General features: G+C 33.9%; 1 long non-coding RNA gene across 1 annotated transcript; it reads left to right on the top strand.

The window, feature by feature from the left end:
• The first annotated feature begins 896 nt into the window (after positions 1-896).
• On the top strand, positions 897-15,413 carry LOC108358037 (uncharacterized). Its single transcript, XR_001846697.1, has 3 exons — positions 897-908; positions 14,396-14,400; positions 15,246-15,413. It is a non-coding gene; the product is annotated as an uncharacterized LOC108358037 (long non-coding RNA).
• Positions 15,414-19,280: the final 3,867 nt, after the last annotated feature.

The raw sequence follows: 19,280 nt of genomic DNA on the forward strand, positions 1-19,280 counted from the left end.
ATACGGAAACGCCTCATAGTGGTCCGTCTAAAACAAGCTAGCTGGACAAATTTATTTTCTAAGATTTTACGTTTCCTTTATGTTCTGGAACTCAATTTATGTAATTTTATTAACAAAAGGAATATTTTTAAGAGGGTTGCTACCTGTTGAAAAAGTGAAATTCTGTTTTAATAATAAAATGTGACATGTGTGTATGGGTGTCAAACAAAAAAGGATTAAAAAAATATTATTTCGGTTATATTTTTGAAAATCGTTGCCTCCTTTCTAAAAGCCCAAAATGGATAATATCAAATATTTTAATAAAATATTACAATATGGGTATCAAACGAAAGAGGTTTAAGGGATCTTTACTTTGAAGAAGGCTAGCAAACGAAAAATCAATCAAATCTATGAATTTATATCTTTATCTTACTTTGCTTGCTTGAATTGAAGGAAAAACTAAGTGAGCTTTTCAATTCAACGCCACAGTGAATCGCTTAGAACAAGCTAGGTGGACAAAAATATTTTATTGTACGATCTTTTTGCAGAATAACATGTTTTAAATATAAATTATAATTTAGACCCATAAAGAAAATTAACAAATTAACTACTATCGTCGTATGACTCCTCTTCAGATAAATCAGTTACTGAATAACTATCACTGTCCTTCTGATGAACATCCTTTCCTAACTGATCTGTTGGTATTGGTGGCGGGGAAATTAAATTAAAAACTTCCGCAGGTAGTTCCTCGGATTTCTCTGTAGGCAATTTCCTGAGCAAGCTGATTACAGGATCGGACGTTATTAAAAGCATTTTCAGTCTTTGAAGTTCGTGATTGTTTCCGCGTATGGTGCTCAAGGAACCTACGACAGTCTTTATTTCGGGCCTCTTGCGATTCTTCTGAGAGCTGCCCAATTGGAAGAATGAATGTTTCAATAACATCCGTGCTATGTATTAGTATTTTGTGTACAGTTACTGGCATATAGTACCACGGATACAGCTGAAGATAAAGTATTCCGGTTTCAGAACAAACTTTTTCAAACTCAAGGGAATTAACCTCGTAACCGGAGGATAACGTCCTTAACAAAATACTAAACTTTTTAATTAGACCAAAATCCAAACGTGTAATCTCTCCGCTTAGTTCCGGATTCATAAAGAACCTGCAATCTGTGCTTCCATCGTTAGAATTGCCATAACCAGGTTTTGGTTTGTCTACAATAAGGCCCATTTGGCTTTTAAACTTAAGCTTAATTTCTTCCGCAAGCTGCTGAACGCTATCATTTCTAGCTTGCCACTTTTTTATAAACTATAATAGGCCTTCAATGTCCACATCCGCTTCTGCTTATAAGAGTGACTGGTGCAGTTAAGGCCCGTCCACATAAAACTTTGGCGTTGCGTTGGCGTTGGCGTCGCTTCAACAGCTGACTATGAATACATGAATTCAAGTGCAGCCGTCCACATAGCCAAAATTCGGCAACGCTCACGCCAACACAAAGCAAAAAGATGGCCAACTCTCATCTTTTCGCGTGCGTTGCTCGTCAGCTGTTGCAAATAAATAAAATTGTGTGAAATATTTTCCCTTTTTAATCAAGTGCAGGCAAGAAATATCGTTTTTAATGCAATTATTGATATTAAATATTAATTTATCTGTCGTTAGTATGTTAATTTAGTCACCCAAGCATTCGCTGCCAAGCGTTCATTGTAGCAATCATTCTTTTAACGTGCGTTCTGTCAAACCAACGCCAACGCCAAAGCCAACGCGAAAGTCCTATGTGGACCGGCCTTTAGTGTCTACGTAATAAGCTGATGCTTCGTCTACGTTCAGCTGCTTGCCACCACAAGTAACATTATCATGTTCAATAATTTTCGGGGACTCGACACTTTTTATACCCGACCGCGTCCGTCCGTCTGTCCGTCCGTGCGCTCGTCTGTGCACACGATAACTCTCGTAAAAATTGGGATATCTTAACGAAACTTGGTACGTGCACTTCTTTTGAACGTAGGACAGATGGTAGTGAAAATGGGCAAAATCGGACAATAACCACACCTACCTCCAATATAACGGTAGTTTTGAGAAATACGAAAACTGCGGTATTTTAGTAACTACTGAAGATTATTCGCTCGAAATTGATAATTACAATAAGTTTTAGACGAAAAATAAAAATACTATAATATTTTGGAAAATGGGCGTGGCCACCCCCCCAAGACATGTGTATGGCTTGGTAACCGCTGCTCCAATTTCTTCCAAAATTGGCACAGTTGTTGGCATTGGTACAACATACCAAACGGCTAATAACCACGCCCACATCCCATATGACGGTAGTTTAGAGAAATACGAAATCTTCGATATATAAGTAAATATTAAAGCCCATTTATTCAAAATTGATTTGTATTTGATTTTTACCAAGAAATACGTTTATGATAAAATTTTGGAAAATGGGCATGGCACCGCCGACTTCTACCAATTTGTATGGTATGGTTATTGTGCTTGCACACATAGAAGCAAAACGTTGAAAATTATTGAAATCGGACTAAAATTACGGCCGCTTTTCATATAATGGTAAATTTCAGAAATGCTTAAAACTGCATAAATTCGAATTTTAAGGATGCTAATTTACTCAAAATTGATACAGCCCTGCTTACCATGTAGCGGAAGCTTTCGGAAAGGTGAAAAACATATATTTAATACTTGCGCTGAGTATTTAATGTTCGGCTCCGCCCGAACTTAGACTTTCTTACTTGTTTTGATTAAAGTAGCCTGACAAACGATTTGCTACTTCAGCTGCTGTGGGCGACTCACTGGCACTTCGTGATTGCACCAAATCTTCGACCCTTAGTTTTTTTGTTTTGAAACACATACATATCTTCAATTTTTTGCTTTGGACGGCGTTGAGGTCTACTTCCTTCAGGTGGTGAAAAAGCTCTTATCTGGTGTACGCTAATGCTTAGTTATAGTAAAGTATATTTCCGTCCTCTAACAAAGTTTTATTTTTACTCATGAAACTGTCCATCGTCCTTTTTGCTGCCGTCCATTTTTCGACGAAATGATTGAAATTTTTAATTGTAAATATCTCCGGGAGTTGGATGTCATATTTTGAAGGTTGAATTTTTGGGAAAAAAATCCATCAAATGAGAATTTCGTTGCTCTTTCTCATGTTTACGCAATTCTTCAGCTCCATTTTTGAAAGCGCGCATTCATTATCTGAAAAATTTTGTTTATAAATTTTCAGGCACGAATAGGCCTTTTTTTACATTCCCGTATAGTCTAAAGTAGCTGTTATACAATATAAAAAAATTAGGTTGGATACATGTGGATACAAAAACATATATGTACATATATTAAGAACATATATTAAAAATGAAAAAACAAAAATAATATTATAAGTTTTAAGTATTTATTTCAAAATTCTTACTAATATTATAAATGTGAAAGTTTGTATGTTTGGATGATTGGGAAATCATCACGCGGAAACGACTGAACGGATTTGCATGAAATTTTGTACGCAGATAGCTTATGGGCCAGATTGGTTAATATACTATTTTTTAAGAGTTGCCACCTGTTAAAAAATTTTAATTTATTTAATATGCGGCCACGACTGAACGGATTTGCATGAAAATTTGCACACAGATAGCTTATGACCCAGATTGGAAAATAGGCTACTTTTTTAAGAATTGCCACCTGTTTGAAAATGAAATTTTGCTCACAGATGGTTTATGACCTGGATTGAAAAATAGGCTACTTCCTTAACCGGTTCCCCATATAGCTTATGACCTGGCTTGGAAAGTAGGCTACTTTTCTTAAGAGTTGCCACCTGTTAAAAAGTTTTATTAAATTAATACGCGTTAACGACTGAACGGATTTGCATGAAAATTTGCACACAGATAGCTTATGGCCTAATAAAGGCTACTTTTCTTAAGAGTTGCCACCTGTTAAAAAGTTTTATTAAATTAATACGCGTTAACGACTGAACGGATTTGCATGAAAATTTGCACACAGATAGCTTATGGCCTAATAAAGGCTACTTTTCTTAAGAGTTGCCACCTGTTAAAAAGTTTTATTAAATTAATACGCGTTAACGACTGAACGGATTTGCATGAAAATTTGCACACAGATAGCTTATGACCTTTTTTTTAAGAGTTGCCATCTGTTAGAAATGTTTAATTAAATTAGTACGCGGAAATGAGTGAAGTGATTTGCATGGAAGTTTTCACACAGATAGCTTATGACCTTTTTTTTAAGAGTTGCCATCTGTTAGAAATGTTTAATTAAATTAGTACGCGGAAATGAGTGAAGTGATTTGCATGGAAGTTTTCACACAGATAGCTTATGACCTTTTTTTTAAGAGTTGCCATCTGTTAGAAATGTTTAATTAAATTAGTACGCGGAAATGAGTGAAGTGATTTGCATGGAAGTTTTCACACAGATAGCTTATGACCTTTTTTTTAAGAGTTGCCATCTGTTAGAAATGTTTAATTAAATTAGTACGCGGAAATGAGTGAAGTGATTTGCATGGAAGTTTTCACACAGATAGCTTATGGGATAGGTTGTAAAATGGGATAATTTTGTTAAGAGTTGCCACCTGCTAAAAAAGTTTCTTTAAATTAATACGTGGAAACGTCTAAAACGATTTGCATGAAATTCTGCAAGCAGATAGCTTATGACCTACAGTGGAAAATAGGCTAATTTTTTGGAAGAGTTACCACCTGTTAAAAAAGTTTAATTAAATTAAATTAGGATTTGCTGCCTATTAGAAAGGTTTAATTATATTAATACGCAGAAATGACTGAACTGATTTGCATGAAAGTTTGCACACAGATAGCTTATGACCCAGATTGGAAAATAGGCTACTTTTTTAAGAATTGCCACCTGTTTGAAAATGAAATTTTGCTCACAGATGGTTTATGACCTGGATTGAAAAATAGGCTACTTCCTTAACCGGTTCCCCAATCAGAACAAAGTTTGGTACACTTACTACGGATTTCGCAGGGATGGTCTTAGACTGAAAGTAATTCCGATAACTCAAGGCCCCTCCCATACAAATTGGAATTTTCATATTACATGCATATCTCTGGAAGTATTTGTGGGAGAGAACTGGAACTTGGTATAGAGATATGTATGTGAAATCAGATTCTATTTTTATCAGATTTTATTTTTAATTGGATTAACGATTAATGATAAAATCAATTCTAAATTCATGGAAGAAGATTAGGGTTATAAGAAAAAGGGGCGTGGCCCTTCCTGTACAAATTGACTCTTTCTTGCCACATATCCCTGGAAGTATTTGCGGAAGAATACTGGAACTTGGTATGGAGTTGTGTATACAAAATCTATCAATTGCTAATGGAAAAAACGTGAGTTATTAAAAAAGGAGTCACGTCGCCTCCCATACATACTAAAAATGTCTTAATATATCTCTGGAAGGATAGAAAATCTCTGGAAGCATTTTAAATTTGTTACGGAGATTAATTTTATAAGTGCCGTACTGACAGAAAAAATTTCATTTAATGTAAAGCTCTCATGATGCATACAAACCTTTTGAGGATGAGGAGTGGTATTTTATCAAGGTCAGGTTACTAAATTTGAGTTGGATATATTAGAACCCGCCGTAGCACCTCCACGAAGGTTACACGTTCACACGTCGTATCCCTGGAACCATTTTAATGTAAACTTAGAGGGATTAATATCTTTCGTATGCCTAGCGCGCAGACGAGATTTTATAAATTCATAATTTTGAACGGCCTAAATACCTTAACTCGCTTAAAAAATAACGAGCTATAACAAAATTGGCACATAAATAAAATATAACATCATTAAATTATTTTTCATATTTGTATAAAAACGTGGGGTGAAACCCGCGGGTATAAGCTACATAGTATCACATAAATCCTCTTTCTTTGATCAAATTTTCTATTAAGAAAATAAAACTCACCTTCTAGAGTAAAATCCATCATAACAGCACTAAATGTATTGACTTAAACTCCTGCTAGAAATTACTTAAAAGAATTGCACAAGAAAAAAGAATAGGCGAATAGAATAGAATAGGCGAAACTGGCCAAAGGGTCTCTATTATTTCTCATATTGGTACTTATATGTGTAAAAATGTCAGAATAGCTATATTTCGGTGTAGTTCCCCTCGGTAATTGGAATAAATACTTTGTTATTTTACTATGAATTTATGTATTTACATATATGTCTAAGGAATCCCTCATCAAAGTGACTTACTGTAATAATTTAATATTTGTAATAATAATTTAAATTATTGTTGTTTTTCCACAATAAATTTGCATTTAATACGGCCTCGAGCTCATAAAAATTGTTGAATGTAATAATTTAAGAAAGTAATAACTATTATATTACTTCAGTGGTATTAGTGGTATTCACCAAATTGAGCAAGTCGCCTGGCACTCTGGCAAAAGAGCGGATTAGCTCAAGGAATGTTGACAACTTGCTCACTTTGGTGAATACCCCTATTGTTCTTAAAAGTCCTTAACCCTTTCCCGGCATTTTACAATATATTGTACATTTAATTTTTTGTAACATTGGAAGCGTGCTACTAAAAACCTTATTAATATTTTTGAAAACAAATTAAACTTTATGAAGTCCTGGAATGTCCCAAATAGTTTACGTAAATTTCAAAATTGAAAACGTTTCAGAAATATTTTTAGAATTTAATTTAAAAATAGACCATTTTATATAATTCCAGTGGCACGCAAGTTGTGGTAATTTACTGTACAAAAAATACGTGAAAGTCAAGTAATAAAAGCACATAGTATGGAAATATAAAAAGCATTACATCATATAAAAATGCTAAAATTAAACTATCATGATTTAAAATATTTTTCCCAAGTGGTAAAAAAAAATGTACAATATATATATATTACACTGAAAGATTGTAAGTGTATTGTACAATATACTGTACAAACGCCCGCAAAGGTTGCAGTTGAACAGGCAAGTAGGGTGGTTTTTGCCGCGGTTTTTGAAGAGCTTGTGCGCTGCTGTTGCAGTAAAGGGTAGGTTTTTGATTTCTTGATCTACTGAAGGCAGAAAAACCGGGACGGTTTATTAAAACGGGTCATTTGTATTTTATATTTTTATATTATTATATATTATTATATAATTCTCTTCTCATGGAGAAAATTTAAAATTTTTTAATGCAAATCTTAACTAAAGGTACTTAAAAAGATATAAAATATTTAGTCCAACATATCTGAAGTAAAATCAATTATTTTGTACATACATAAGTTAATTTTCAATGAAATAAAAGTTGTATTGCGTCAAACTTAGTGAAATATTTATTGAGTCTCCTTGATTGCTTTTACTACTTTGCGGACTTTTATAAAATATACTGCACAAATTTGAGGTAGCTACTAATAGTTACCCACTAGGCTACTTTTCTTAAGAGTTGCCACCTGTTAAAAAGGTTTAATTAAATTAATATTCGTAAACGGCTGAACGGATTTGCATGAAATTTCCACACAGATCGGTTATGACCTAGATTGGAAAATAGGGTACTTTTCTTAAGAGTTGGCACCTGCTAAGAAAGTTTAATTAAAGTAGTACCCGTAAACGACTGAACTGATTGGCATGAATTTTGCACAGGGATAGCCTATGACCTAGATTGGGAAATAGGCTACTTTTCTTAAGAGCTGCCACCTGCTAAAAAATGTAAATTAATTATTATACGGAAACGACTGAACGGATTTGCATGAATTTTGCACCCAGATAGCTTATGACCTAGGTTGAAAAATAGGCTACTTTTCTTAAGAGCTGATACCTGCTAAAAAGTTTAATTAAATTAATATACGGAAACGACTCATATTGGTCCGTCTAGAACAAACTAACTGGACAAATTTATTTTCTAAGGTTTTACGTTTTCTTTATGTTCAGGAACTCAATTTTTGTAATTTTATTAACAAAAGGAATATTTTTTAAGAGGGTTGCTACCTGTTGAAAAAGTAAAATTCAGTTTTAATAATAAAATGTGGCAGTATGGGTGTCAAACAAAAGAGGATAAAAAAAATATTATTTCGGTTATATTTTTGAAAATCGTTGCCTCCTTTCGAAAAGCCCAAATTGGATAATATCAAATATTTTAATAAAATATTACAATATGGGTATCAAACGAAAGAGGTTTAAGGGATCTTCACTTTGAAGAAGGCTACCAACGAAAAATTAGTTAAATCTAGGAGTTTATATCTTTATCTTCCTTTGCTTGCTTGAATTTCTAAGGAAAAACTAAGTGAAATTTTCAATGCAACGCCACAGTGAATCGCTTAGAAAAAGCTATGTAGGTGGACAAAAATATTTTATTGTACGATCTTGTTGCAGAATAACATGTTTTAAATATAAATTATTATTTAGATACATAAAGAAAAGTAACAGATTAACTACTAGCGTCGTATAACTCCTCTTCAGATAAATCAGTTACTGAATAACTATCACTATCTTTCTGATGAACATCCTTTCCTAACTGATCTGTTGTTATTGATGGCGGGGAAATTAAATTCAAAGCTTGCACAGGTAGTTTTTCGGATTTCTTTGCAGACAGTTTCCTGAGCGTGTTGATTACAGGATCGGACGTTATTAAAAGCATATTCAGTGAGTCTATCTTCGTTGAAGCTCGTGATTGTTTCCGCGTATGGTGCTCACGGGGTCTAGACAGTCTTTATTTCGGGCCTCTTGCGATTCTTCTGAGAGCTGCCCAATTGGAAGAATGCATGTTTTGATAACATCCGTGCTATATATTAGTATTTTGTGTACAGTTGTAGCATATAGTACCACGGATACAGCTGAAGATTAAGTAGTCTGGTTTCAGAACATAATATTTCAAACTCAATGGAATTAACCTCGTAACCGGAGGATAGCGTCCTTAACAAAATACTAAACTTTTTAATTAGACCAACATCCAAACGTGTAATCTCTCCGCTTAGTTCCGGATTCATATGGAACCTGCGATCTGTGTTTCCATCGTTAGAATTGCCATAACCAGGTTTTGGTTTGTCTACAATAAGGTTTAAGACTTTTTTTTTACTTTTAAATTTAAGCTTAATTTCTTCCGCACGCTGCTGAGCACTAAGTTTGTCGCTATCATTTCTAGCTTGCCACTTTTTTATACCCAAACTATAACTACTGTGTAACAAGCACGCTAAGAAACGAATCCACGCTGCAAAGTAGATAAACCGGAACCATTGTTTTCTTTTTACAAGCTTTTATTTAACTTGGTCATCCCGCGGAAATTTCCAATCGATTTTAAACTAACTTCCCAGTTTGGACATGTTAAATTTTTGGCACTTCTGTTAAGAATTACATTATTTGGTTTTCTCACACAGGCAGCTAGCGAAATACAGAGATTCGATAAAAGGCCCGCAAAATGCACATGCATGCATCCTAAAAGTGTACATACTTCTACTATCCCACAGGCGAACAAATTTAAGTACGATGTGCTTCTTCTTAATTTAACAGTGGATAATGCTGCATAGTCGTGTGCCATGGGATGTTAAAGGTAAACGGAAAATAATTGTCTTTAATTAATGGTGAACTCGTTTCTTCCAAGAAATGTTGTCCTTCCCCGGTGCAAAATGTGTATGATGCTACACTCAACCCTGTAAAAAGCATGTTTTTGCCTTCTTGTCTTTGTCTAGCTCACGTATTTCATAATATTGTCGTTTTAAACAACCATCCGATTTTCAGGGCAATCATCTCCCCTGACAAAGCTTCATAGGCAGAGAATTTGAGAAGAGAAAAGGGCAATCAAAGGCGGCATAAAGTTCCTCTAAATTCGTAGACCCTTTTCGCATTCTGTTTACTATTGTAACCGCTAAATTTCGTTACCATCTCATAAGCTGGTAACAAAGTATTGCACCGTGAAATATGCAATGCCAGAATTTTTCATAGCTGAATTGCTGAATAATTTAACTGCATTACCAACGTACCAAGAATCGCGGTGACAAGAACTAGTAAAATTTTTTGGTAAATAAAATTTTCCGGTTTCAAAATCTTCGGTAACGTGCAGAATAGATCTTTTAAAGAACTTTTCTATTTAAAGCAACAAAATAAAATCTTTATAGGAGCGGTTTGCTCATAGAGCGCTACTGCTCTGCATATAACAGAGAGCGACGTCGATAACGATATTTAACTGGAGGTTAAAGAGATGGCGAGAACAAACCCTAGGTCCGTTTTTTCAATGTCTTTTTAGCACTACCTCCCAGGTAAACGTCATTATCGACATTTTACCTGCGGTTTCTGTTAACCGGATATTGACCGGCCCTTAGTCAATTGTTGTCGTTTGACAGCGTGAAACCCAAAAATTTCTTAATCAAATAATTTTTTTGTTAAAGACATAAATCTGAAAAGTGCTCTAGCAATGTTACAAAAATCTTAATTTCCTGTGCATTTGTCTTAAGAGCGTACATATATACATATCAGGGTTGTTGCGAATATTCGCATTCGCATTTGCAACCGCCGAGCTTCCGCATTAATTTTAACATTCGCATTCGCTTTCGCATTCGCAATAATCAATGCGGATCTTTTGCGAATGCGAATATTGAAGGGACCGAAAATAACAGTTCTTTTCTTTACGAGTTAAACTTGGCCAAATATTTTTTATTCCCAACTAAAAGTCCTTTCCGGACAATAAACAAACCGCTTATCCAAATTAAAAAAGTTTGGTATCAAATGAAAGAGGACTTAAATAGCTTTAAAACTGAAATGTCTAAACGAGCAAAGTCTCCTATTGAAAAATCTTTCAATAAAAAATGTTAATTACCTTAGAACAAACCTTGGGTCAGGTATATGAATTTCTTTAGTATTAAGTTATACAAAAAAAATATAGAGGTGGTAACCTTCATTCGTTATTTCTGTTTAAAAGCTATTTCAGTCCTCTTACATATGACACAAAATTTGTTTAATTTTGATAAGGTGTTTGTTTATTATCCAGAAAAAACTTTCGGAATAAAAAATATTAGGCCAAGTTTAACTGGTAAAAAAATAACTGTTATTTTCGGTCTCTGGTGCAAGTGCAATGATAAAACGTATATCTGGCCAGTCACAGAAAAAAGGATCAAAAGTGAAAATCGAAGAAACTAATTCGAAAAACTAAAATCGAATAACGCTGTTGACGTTACTGGTTCTCCACATTCAGAAACAACCAAAAGAATGAGAATGAAGAGTTTCTTTGGAAAACAACGGTGTTAAAACATCTAGATTGTGAGGACGAAAGTCAGGAGGATACATCCGACATTTGCAGATCGATGCAATTCCAAAAATTAAATTTTTGCACCACAAAAAAAAAATATTACTGAAAGTCCTCTCGACTGGTGCAGCGTCAATCGAAAAGAATTTACAATTTTGTCAAATTTGAAGTTTTTCGCAGCGAGCGAGTAGTTATTTAGTGGTGCAGGTTTGATTTACGACCCTTTAATAACTTTTTATTGAATACAATGTTCCAATTTTTAAATTCAAGTACTAAAAAAGAAAAACACTATAAAAAATTACTAACCTTTCTATTGTTTGTTTAACTAAATCACCTAACTTACTCACCTAAATTAAAAACAAGTAAACAAGTCTAAGTTCGGGCGGAGCCGAACATTAAATACCCGGCGCAAGTATTCAATATAGTTTGTTCACCTTTCCAAAAGCTACCGCTACATGGTAAGCAGTGGTGATTTTACGTTTATTTCAACATCTTCGATAGAACATTCAGTTAGACATAATGAGATAAACTTATATAGATATATGTGGACGGCATCACGCCCATTTTCCAAAATTCCATAATAATGTTACTTCGTTTCAAGGGATTATTGTTAGTATCAATTTTGGGTAAAATCAGTGTTATATAAAAAGTGGTCGTAATTTTAGTCAGATTTCAATAACTTTCAACGTTTTTCCTTTACGGGGCAACCACAATAATCATACCGAGTTTGGTACACATTGATCGAACGGTTACCGAGATACACATATGTGGTCATAAGTGGGCGGGGTCACGCCCATTTTCCAACATTTTATTATAAGCGTACTTTTTGCTAAAGAGTTATTGTAAACATGAATTTTGAATAAATTAGCGTCAGTATTTACTGACTTATCGAAACTTTCGTATTTCTCTAAATTACCGTTACGTGGGATGTGGGCGTGGTTATTATCCGATTTTTTTTAATTTTCAGCCATTTGGTATGTTTTTTGAAGGCCAACAACTGTGCCAAGTTTTGGAGAAAGTGCTGGAGTGGTTCCCAAGATATACGAATGTAATCATACACGGTGGGCAGGAAGCAAAGATAGGTTGCATAAAAATGTCGACAAAAACTGAAAGCAGGGTTGTATTTGTTGATATTTTTAGGTTAAGAATCCCTTTGAATTGAAATCCTAGCTGCTCCTGTTTTAAAGATATCCACATTTTACATAGTTATGATAGGACCGACTTTTGCGAAAGAGAAAAACATCCTTGTGCATTAAATATTCAACAATGTATGTGTGAGTAAATGTGTGTATATATATTATGTGAAAATATAAGTTTATGTAAGTTTTTAGCCGGTTTCAATCGTTTCCAAGGCGCACCACGTAGAGGCAACTTACTTTGCACCTCTTTGTTCTTTTTTTGGTTTTATTTTTTTATATTTTTTTCTTGCTTTATTTTTTTATATTTGTTTTTTGTTTCCTTTTATTTTTTTTTGTTGGCTTACCATATAATATAGTCACACATTTTAGTATTTAAATATTTTATTATTTAGTTAAGTTTTTATAAATGCTGGAATGAAAATGTCATTACAGTTTTCTTCAGGCGACTCACAAAAGTTGGTTTATCAATCATATTTATTTTGAATCTATCCCAGAATTTAATGAATTCCCTATGAACTGACTTCCCGGCCTGCTCGGACCATAATCCTAAACCATCGTTATTCAAGAATGAAATAGATTGCTTTAAATGTTTAAGGATAAAATGGGTTTTGACAGTTTGAGAAATTCCAGTACTTTTCAAAGCTGTGCGGAGTTCGTTAAGATTTTTGTCAAAATTACTAAGATCCGCTTGTTATGCGGAAAACCATGTATTCACGATTTTGCTCATGTCTTTGAACGAGGCAATATATTTGGTATTGTTTTTACTGAGAGTTTCTTCCATACAAACTATGTTCGACATTTTTTTGTATGTGGAAGACACTGTCAGCAAAAAATAAATAATTGCAAAAAATCAGCGAAATTTTCTGGTAACTTCAGACTTGCACTTTACTAATTGGCTCAAAAGCTACATTTTAAACATTTTTCTAAAAGATCTGATTAGAAATTGTGATCAGATGAAAGTGTCTCCGAGCCAATAATTTTGTACGGCACGGTACTTATAAGTAATCTAGGTTTCACGAAAAAAAAATAAATAAATACAAGGTAACATTAAAATATCAGTCATTTGTTTCGTTGCTGTGAGCTTGTTTCAAGCCTTCTGGCTTTTGCTATAATTGTAAAACTCTGTGCATGTCATTTTAACGTATTTAGGTACATACTTATATTAATCATCAAATATTGCTTATGCAAAACGTGCTAGATTTAAAAAAAAAATCGCATATTTAAGTACACAAATTTTAGTATTTAGTATAGAAATATTCAATTGAAATACGCCAATATTAAAATGAAGCGCTTTGCACTTAACGGATGCTTTTTCATAATTAAGTTAAAAAAAAATTTATTTAAATTCCATGCTGTCTGTAATGGGATTTGAACCCTGACGCTCTGGAAATTAGCAAATTGTGGCAAGCATTTTCGTGCACTCAGCTACAGCCAGACATGTAAATGTGCATTCAAATGTTCAGTTTGATTCAACACCACGTGTGCGTGGTATGAAAATATTGTTTTTAAGTACGAACATTTCAAAACGATAATCAAATAAAACATATTCATGTTTACTATGCGTTATTTCCCCCAGTAAATTCATAAAATTTTTCTTAATATTACAACGCCTTTTTTCTCTCAGCGTAGTCATTTTTAAGCAAAATTTGTGCAATCAAATCGAAAACCGGGACACTTAAATGAAACCCGGGACATTTTAAGGTTGGATCGGAACACCGGGACAAATAGTCTAAAACCGGGACATGTCCGGGAAAACCGGGACGTCTGGCAGCCCTACACACAAAGCGCATACTTTCATGCGATTTTCTTTATGATCGCATTTGTGTTCTGGATGTACAATAGTCATTATTTCCTGACAGAAGAGTACATAAATACCAAAATAAATCTCATACAAGCTTTGAATTTATTTACTTATTATGCGGAGTACCGTTGGCCTAAGTTAGAGCATTTTTATTTCTTGCACAAGCGCAGTGCGACTTGCCTGCGCTACTTGCTCATAGCAACAAACCTTTAATAAAAAATTACTACCGTATTATATAGCATACAATATTGTATACATACATACATATATTGCGATATTGAAAGTGTTTGTAATGAGAAAGTTCACGCTACAGAAAAAGGTAATTGTGGTGTTTTATCTAAGTTGTATACCGGTAGCGCCCAATAAATCTCGATCAATTATTCTTTCGGTAGGAAAAAATTAAAATGTTTCACATTGATTTGATCCGTTTTAGTGAGTTAAAAAAGGGGAACAGATTTGTATGAGATTTCTTTTCGTATAAATATGCTCTAATTATCGAGAAGTACGCCTTCCTCTTTTGCAAATATATCCTATCAGAAGTATATAAAATGTGGATATCTTTAAAACAGGAGCAGCTAGGATTTCAATTTAAGCGGATTCTTAACCTTAAGATATCAACAAATACAACCCTGCTTTCAGATTTTGTCGACATTTTTATGCAACCTATCTTCGCTTCCTGCCCACCGTGCATAAGGGGGCGTGCCTTCGCCCATTTTCCAAGATATTATAATATTCTTATTTTTCGCCTAAAAATGATTGTGCATATCACTTTTGAGTGAATAAGCTTCAGTAGTTAGCGTTTAAACATCCGCATCCGCATTCGCATCCGCGGATGTCTAAAATTCCACATTCGCAACATCCCTGATACATATGTATGGATCACGGTTGCCGCTTCAAATTGTTTTTCCGGTCCAAAAGATGAACCAAATGGTAAAAAATTGACCAATTTTTATAACATCGGGGAATTGAGTGAAGTTTGTTGCTCTTTGTCTTTGTCTTTGTCCTCTTACATAATTCATGTATTTATTATGGGATATTTCTTGTTTTTGGTTAAAATACCGATACAGTTTTATTTTTTTGATTAATGTTCAGTATTACATGGAATAATAAGTGTTGAAGTGAAGAACCAAATAGTTTTTTTTCCTTAATATTGCCTCACTGGATTTTTTATGCGGTTTTTTAGAATTATTTACATGGAGTACCTGAATTTATGCGGATTTTGAAAATGCTGGAACGCATCCCCTGTTTTTGTATGAAAGTAAAGAACATTTTTATGCGGATTTTTTGTATGCGGCTTTCTGAGGAACGCAATTACCGCATAAAAAAAGACCTATGTAAGTGTATTAAATATTTTTCAAAGTAACATTTATAATATTTACCTATAAGGATGAATTGAATATACATACCATCGCCTGGGTAAAAGATTGTCGTATGTTAATTTCGGCAGGTTGTGGGACATCGTGATTGAAGTTTGGAATACAATTTCTCAAAAACGCAAGGATAGATTTTCTCCAAAGTCTCTGAGAATGTTACAAGTTCACAAAATTCTTAAATTATTTAATTGTTAATGTTTATTGTTAATTAGTTTTGAGTTTATGAAGGATTTTCTTTAGTAAAATTTTGTCGTAAGCGTCATTTGTCTACAATTTGGCAGTCACTTTTTATGAAATACGACAAAATGTGATCAAAATTTCTACCAAATTAACGACACTTTTTACTTAATATCTCGGAAACTAAAGGAGATATCCAAAAATGGAGAACGCCATTTTTAAGATATTGATTAGTTTAATATGGCTGCATCACTCACTGAATTTTTACTAAGTTATCGAAAAATTTGTAGTCAATATCTCGGAAATTTAAGGAGATATCTAAAAACTGATAACACCAATCGAAAGACCTTATTTCAAAATATATAACTGCATCTAGAACTAAAAACCTTCAAAATGGCGCTTACGACAATCTTTTACTTAGGCGACGATACACATTAATAAAGAAATAAAGAACACACTTTCAGGTACACACATGTACTTACAAGTTTTCAGAACTAATGCTGGATTTCCACTAGGGATTAAATGGCAAAAATGACAAATGACAAAGTCGGGCATTAACAAATAATCGTCTCATTACATTAAAAAAAAATTATCATTAAGTTCATTTCCTCATGGCATGTTTTCAAATGACATACATTTTTTGTTATTTCAATGCCTAGTAGAAATTTGGCACAAATACATGAATTCAAAGGAACATTTAAATTGATCATTAAATTAAAATTAGCAAGAGACCGCGGAATTTTTTGAAGCGTGCTTTACCAGATGATTAGCGATGCCTTATTTAAAGATCAGTGGCTTATTCAAACTTTTAGCAGGTGTTGCCAAAATTCATCAATTAAATAAAAAAAATTAAAAACTATTGCATGAAGTGAAAGGGTGATAATAACCTAACCAAACCATTGTGAAATAGACCATTGGAAAAAGCATTGGACCAATGGACCAAACGAATAAAATTGACCAAATTTGGACCATTTGGACCAAAACGGCAACCGTGGTATGGATATACATTCGTCGCTGGCTTTGCAAAACCGCCCATCGATCAATTGCAAAGCCGCCTATCTTACGACACTCAAATTTTTATAGGAGAGCGAAAAACGGGTTTTCTTTGAAGGCAATACTGGATATATATAAATATAACTTCGTTCGAAAGCAGGTATGCTTTTCCTATATAAGTGTGTATAAATTTCCAAATAATTTGCAACAATCTTCAGATACAGAACAAATACTTATCTTAGTTTTAAATTTTAACGTTTTCGTAGCTCCCTATGTTTTAGTCTGTTCCAATAGCAGTCCGGTTTACAGGATTTAGTCCGGAGTTTTTTTCCTGTAAGTTCATGAAAAGTGTCAAACGATCAGCTGATTTACATGTGCAAACAAAAACAGAAAGCGGTGAAAGCAAAGAACCTTATATTTGTTAAAAAATGGAAGTAAACAACGAAATATTGGAATATGTATAGATTTTAATAATTATTTAGTGATATTTCAGCCAAATCAGTGTAGTAGCAATGACATGTAAACAAACCGTCCGACGTTTTTAAAGGAAATAGTGCTTTTTGCGTTCCTATGCACTTCTGCATCTGTTCTCCTTTTACTCTCATTTGAGAGCGTAAAATTGTAGTTTGACAGTTCCACAGGTTTTAGTCCGAAGTTCAAAGGAACAGACTATTTATTTTCATCTAACAGCTCATTTACAGCGTATTCACTACTGTTAGTGATAGCAGAGCGTACTAAGTAGTATAGTTTCAAGCGCTGGTATGATAGATGCTATTGTGAACTCTTTTCTAAGATAAAATACCGGAAATTCAGAGAAGGTCCAAGAACGAATCAGCGTGGAAACTGTCAAATACCAACAAAACTGGCGAAGCGCATTTTAAGAGCGGCAAGCCAGAGAAAATCGAATTTTAACAGAGCCCAGCCAGAGGCAAAATAAATTTAACAGAAATTGTCTCATCAAAGCAAATGCATGTTTTTCTTGTTAGACAATGAAATGCTGATGGCTTTTTACGTTTTTACGCTTTTATTGTTCTTTAGATTGGTTAATTATTTAAAATAAATGCATGCATAGGTCGAAATATGTAATATGTACATATTGTGTACATGCATATGTATGCGAGATACAATTTTGTGAATCTGAAAAGTGAAAGTTATGCAAATATGTAGTATGCAATTGGCAAATTCGTGGGTGATTTGCCGTCGGCATTTGGGTTGAAAAATCGACTTTTACTTTTTTACCGATTCATATGGTAGATGCTACGCTATTTTCAATGCAACAAACCGCAGTTTTCTAGCTGCCTTAGTTTTTCCCCAAATTCACTTTAAAGATGGACACATTGACCAAAAAACGCAAATGCGCACTGTTTGGTGATTTGGTGTCGGCATTAAAAGCGAAGCAAATCGGTTTTTATATTTTTAATGGAACAAACTGCAGTTTTCTAGCTGCGTTAGTTTTCTCACAAATCCACTTCAAAGATGGATACATTGACAAAAAACGTAAAAATGCATTGATTGCGCTGCTTGTGTTAACTTAAAAGTTGCTTTTGTCGAAAAGTCATTTATATTGAGAAAATATGTTTTTCATAGTAAAAATAAAGTCGACACCATGGCACAATAAACCTTGGTCTTGGTCGACACTAAAGTTAGTTACAGGTTTTTCACATCACTTTCAGTGGATTAGGCATCTGTGAAAAAAAGATGCAACTAACGTTCTTCTTATTTGGGACTGAGAAACTTTAACTTAGAGTCGACTTTATTTGGTCTACGAATATGCCCCAATAGTTTTTGAGTCAAATGAAAATGCATTTCCCCCATGCATACGTATGTACATATGTACGTACTCCATTAAGTGATAACGTTTTTACATGCATACACATATATGTATGTATGTATGTGCATATTAATGCCAAAATACTACGCACATCCACACAAATGTACATATTTACAACTCACGGCAGCATACATACATATGCACATAATTACACGCATACTCAAATACAACAACTATTTCTTTCATAACCGCATGCGCGTATTTCTCAAGGCCAAGTAAATTCATTCATAAAAATAACCGCAGCAGATCTCCCCGCAAATTCATCACCCCCAAGCTCAAGAATCATTAACTAGTTTTTGAGATGTAATTTTAATAAACATTAAATAGAAGTGTACGTTTTCTGCAGGAAAATACATAAATTTTTTTAAATAAAATCAAAACTTCTAAAATCACAAAAATATGTGGTTTTTATCGGAAGTTCACAGATGTAACGTGGCAACTTAGCTCGTTTTCATATTTTTCGGTCCGAAATTGTAAAATTTTTGTCCATGACGCGCCACGATTTTTGTACAGGTGGGTCAATGTGCCTTGAACACAATTTTTATATATACAAAAATATTATTTTATTTATTTTTATACCCGAGCGCACTTGTGCACAAGGGTATTATAACTTTGTTCACATAACGGTTGTTTGTAACAGGCAAAACGAATCGAGATAGATATAGACAAATGTATACATAAATGATCAGGCCCAAAAGAAGTCACGTACCAAGTTTCGTTAAGATATCTCAATTTTTACTCGAGTTATCGTGTGCACAGACGGACGGACGGACAGACAGTCACCGCTTAATCGAT

The sequence above is a fragment of the Rhagoletis zephyria genome, unplaced genomic scaffold, assembly GCF_001687245.7.
Source record: "Rhagoletis zephyria isolate East Lansing unplaced genomic scaffold, Rhagoletis_zephyria_1.1 Rzeph_scaffold_00196, whole genome shotgun sequence".
NCBI lineage: Eukaryota > Metazoa > Arthropoda > Insecta > Diptera > Tephritidae > Rhagoletis > Rhagoletis zephyria.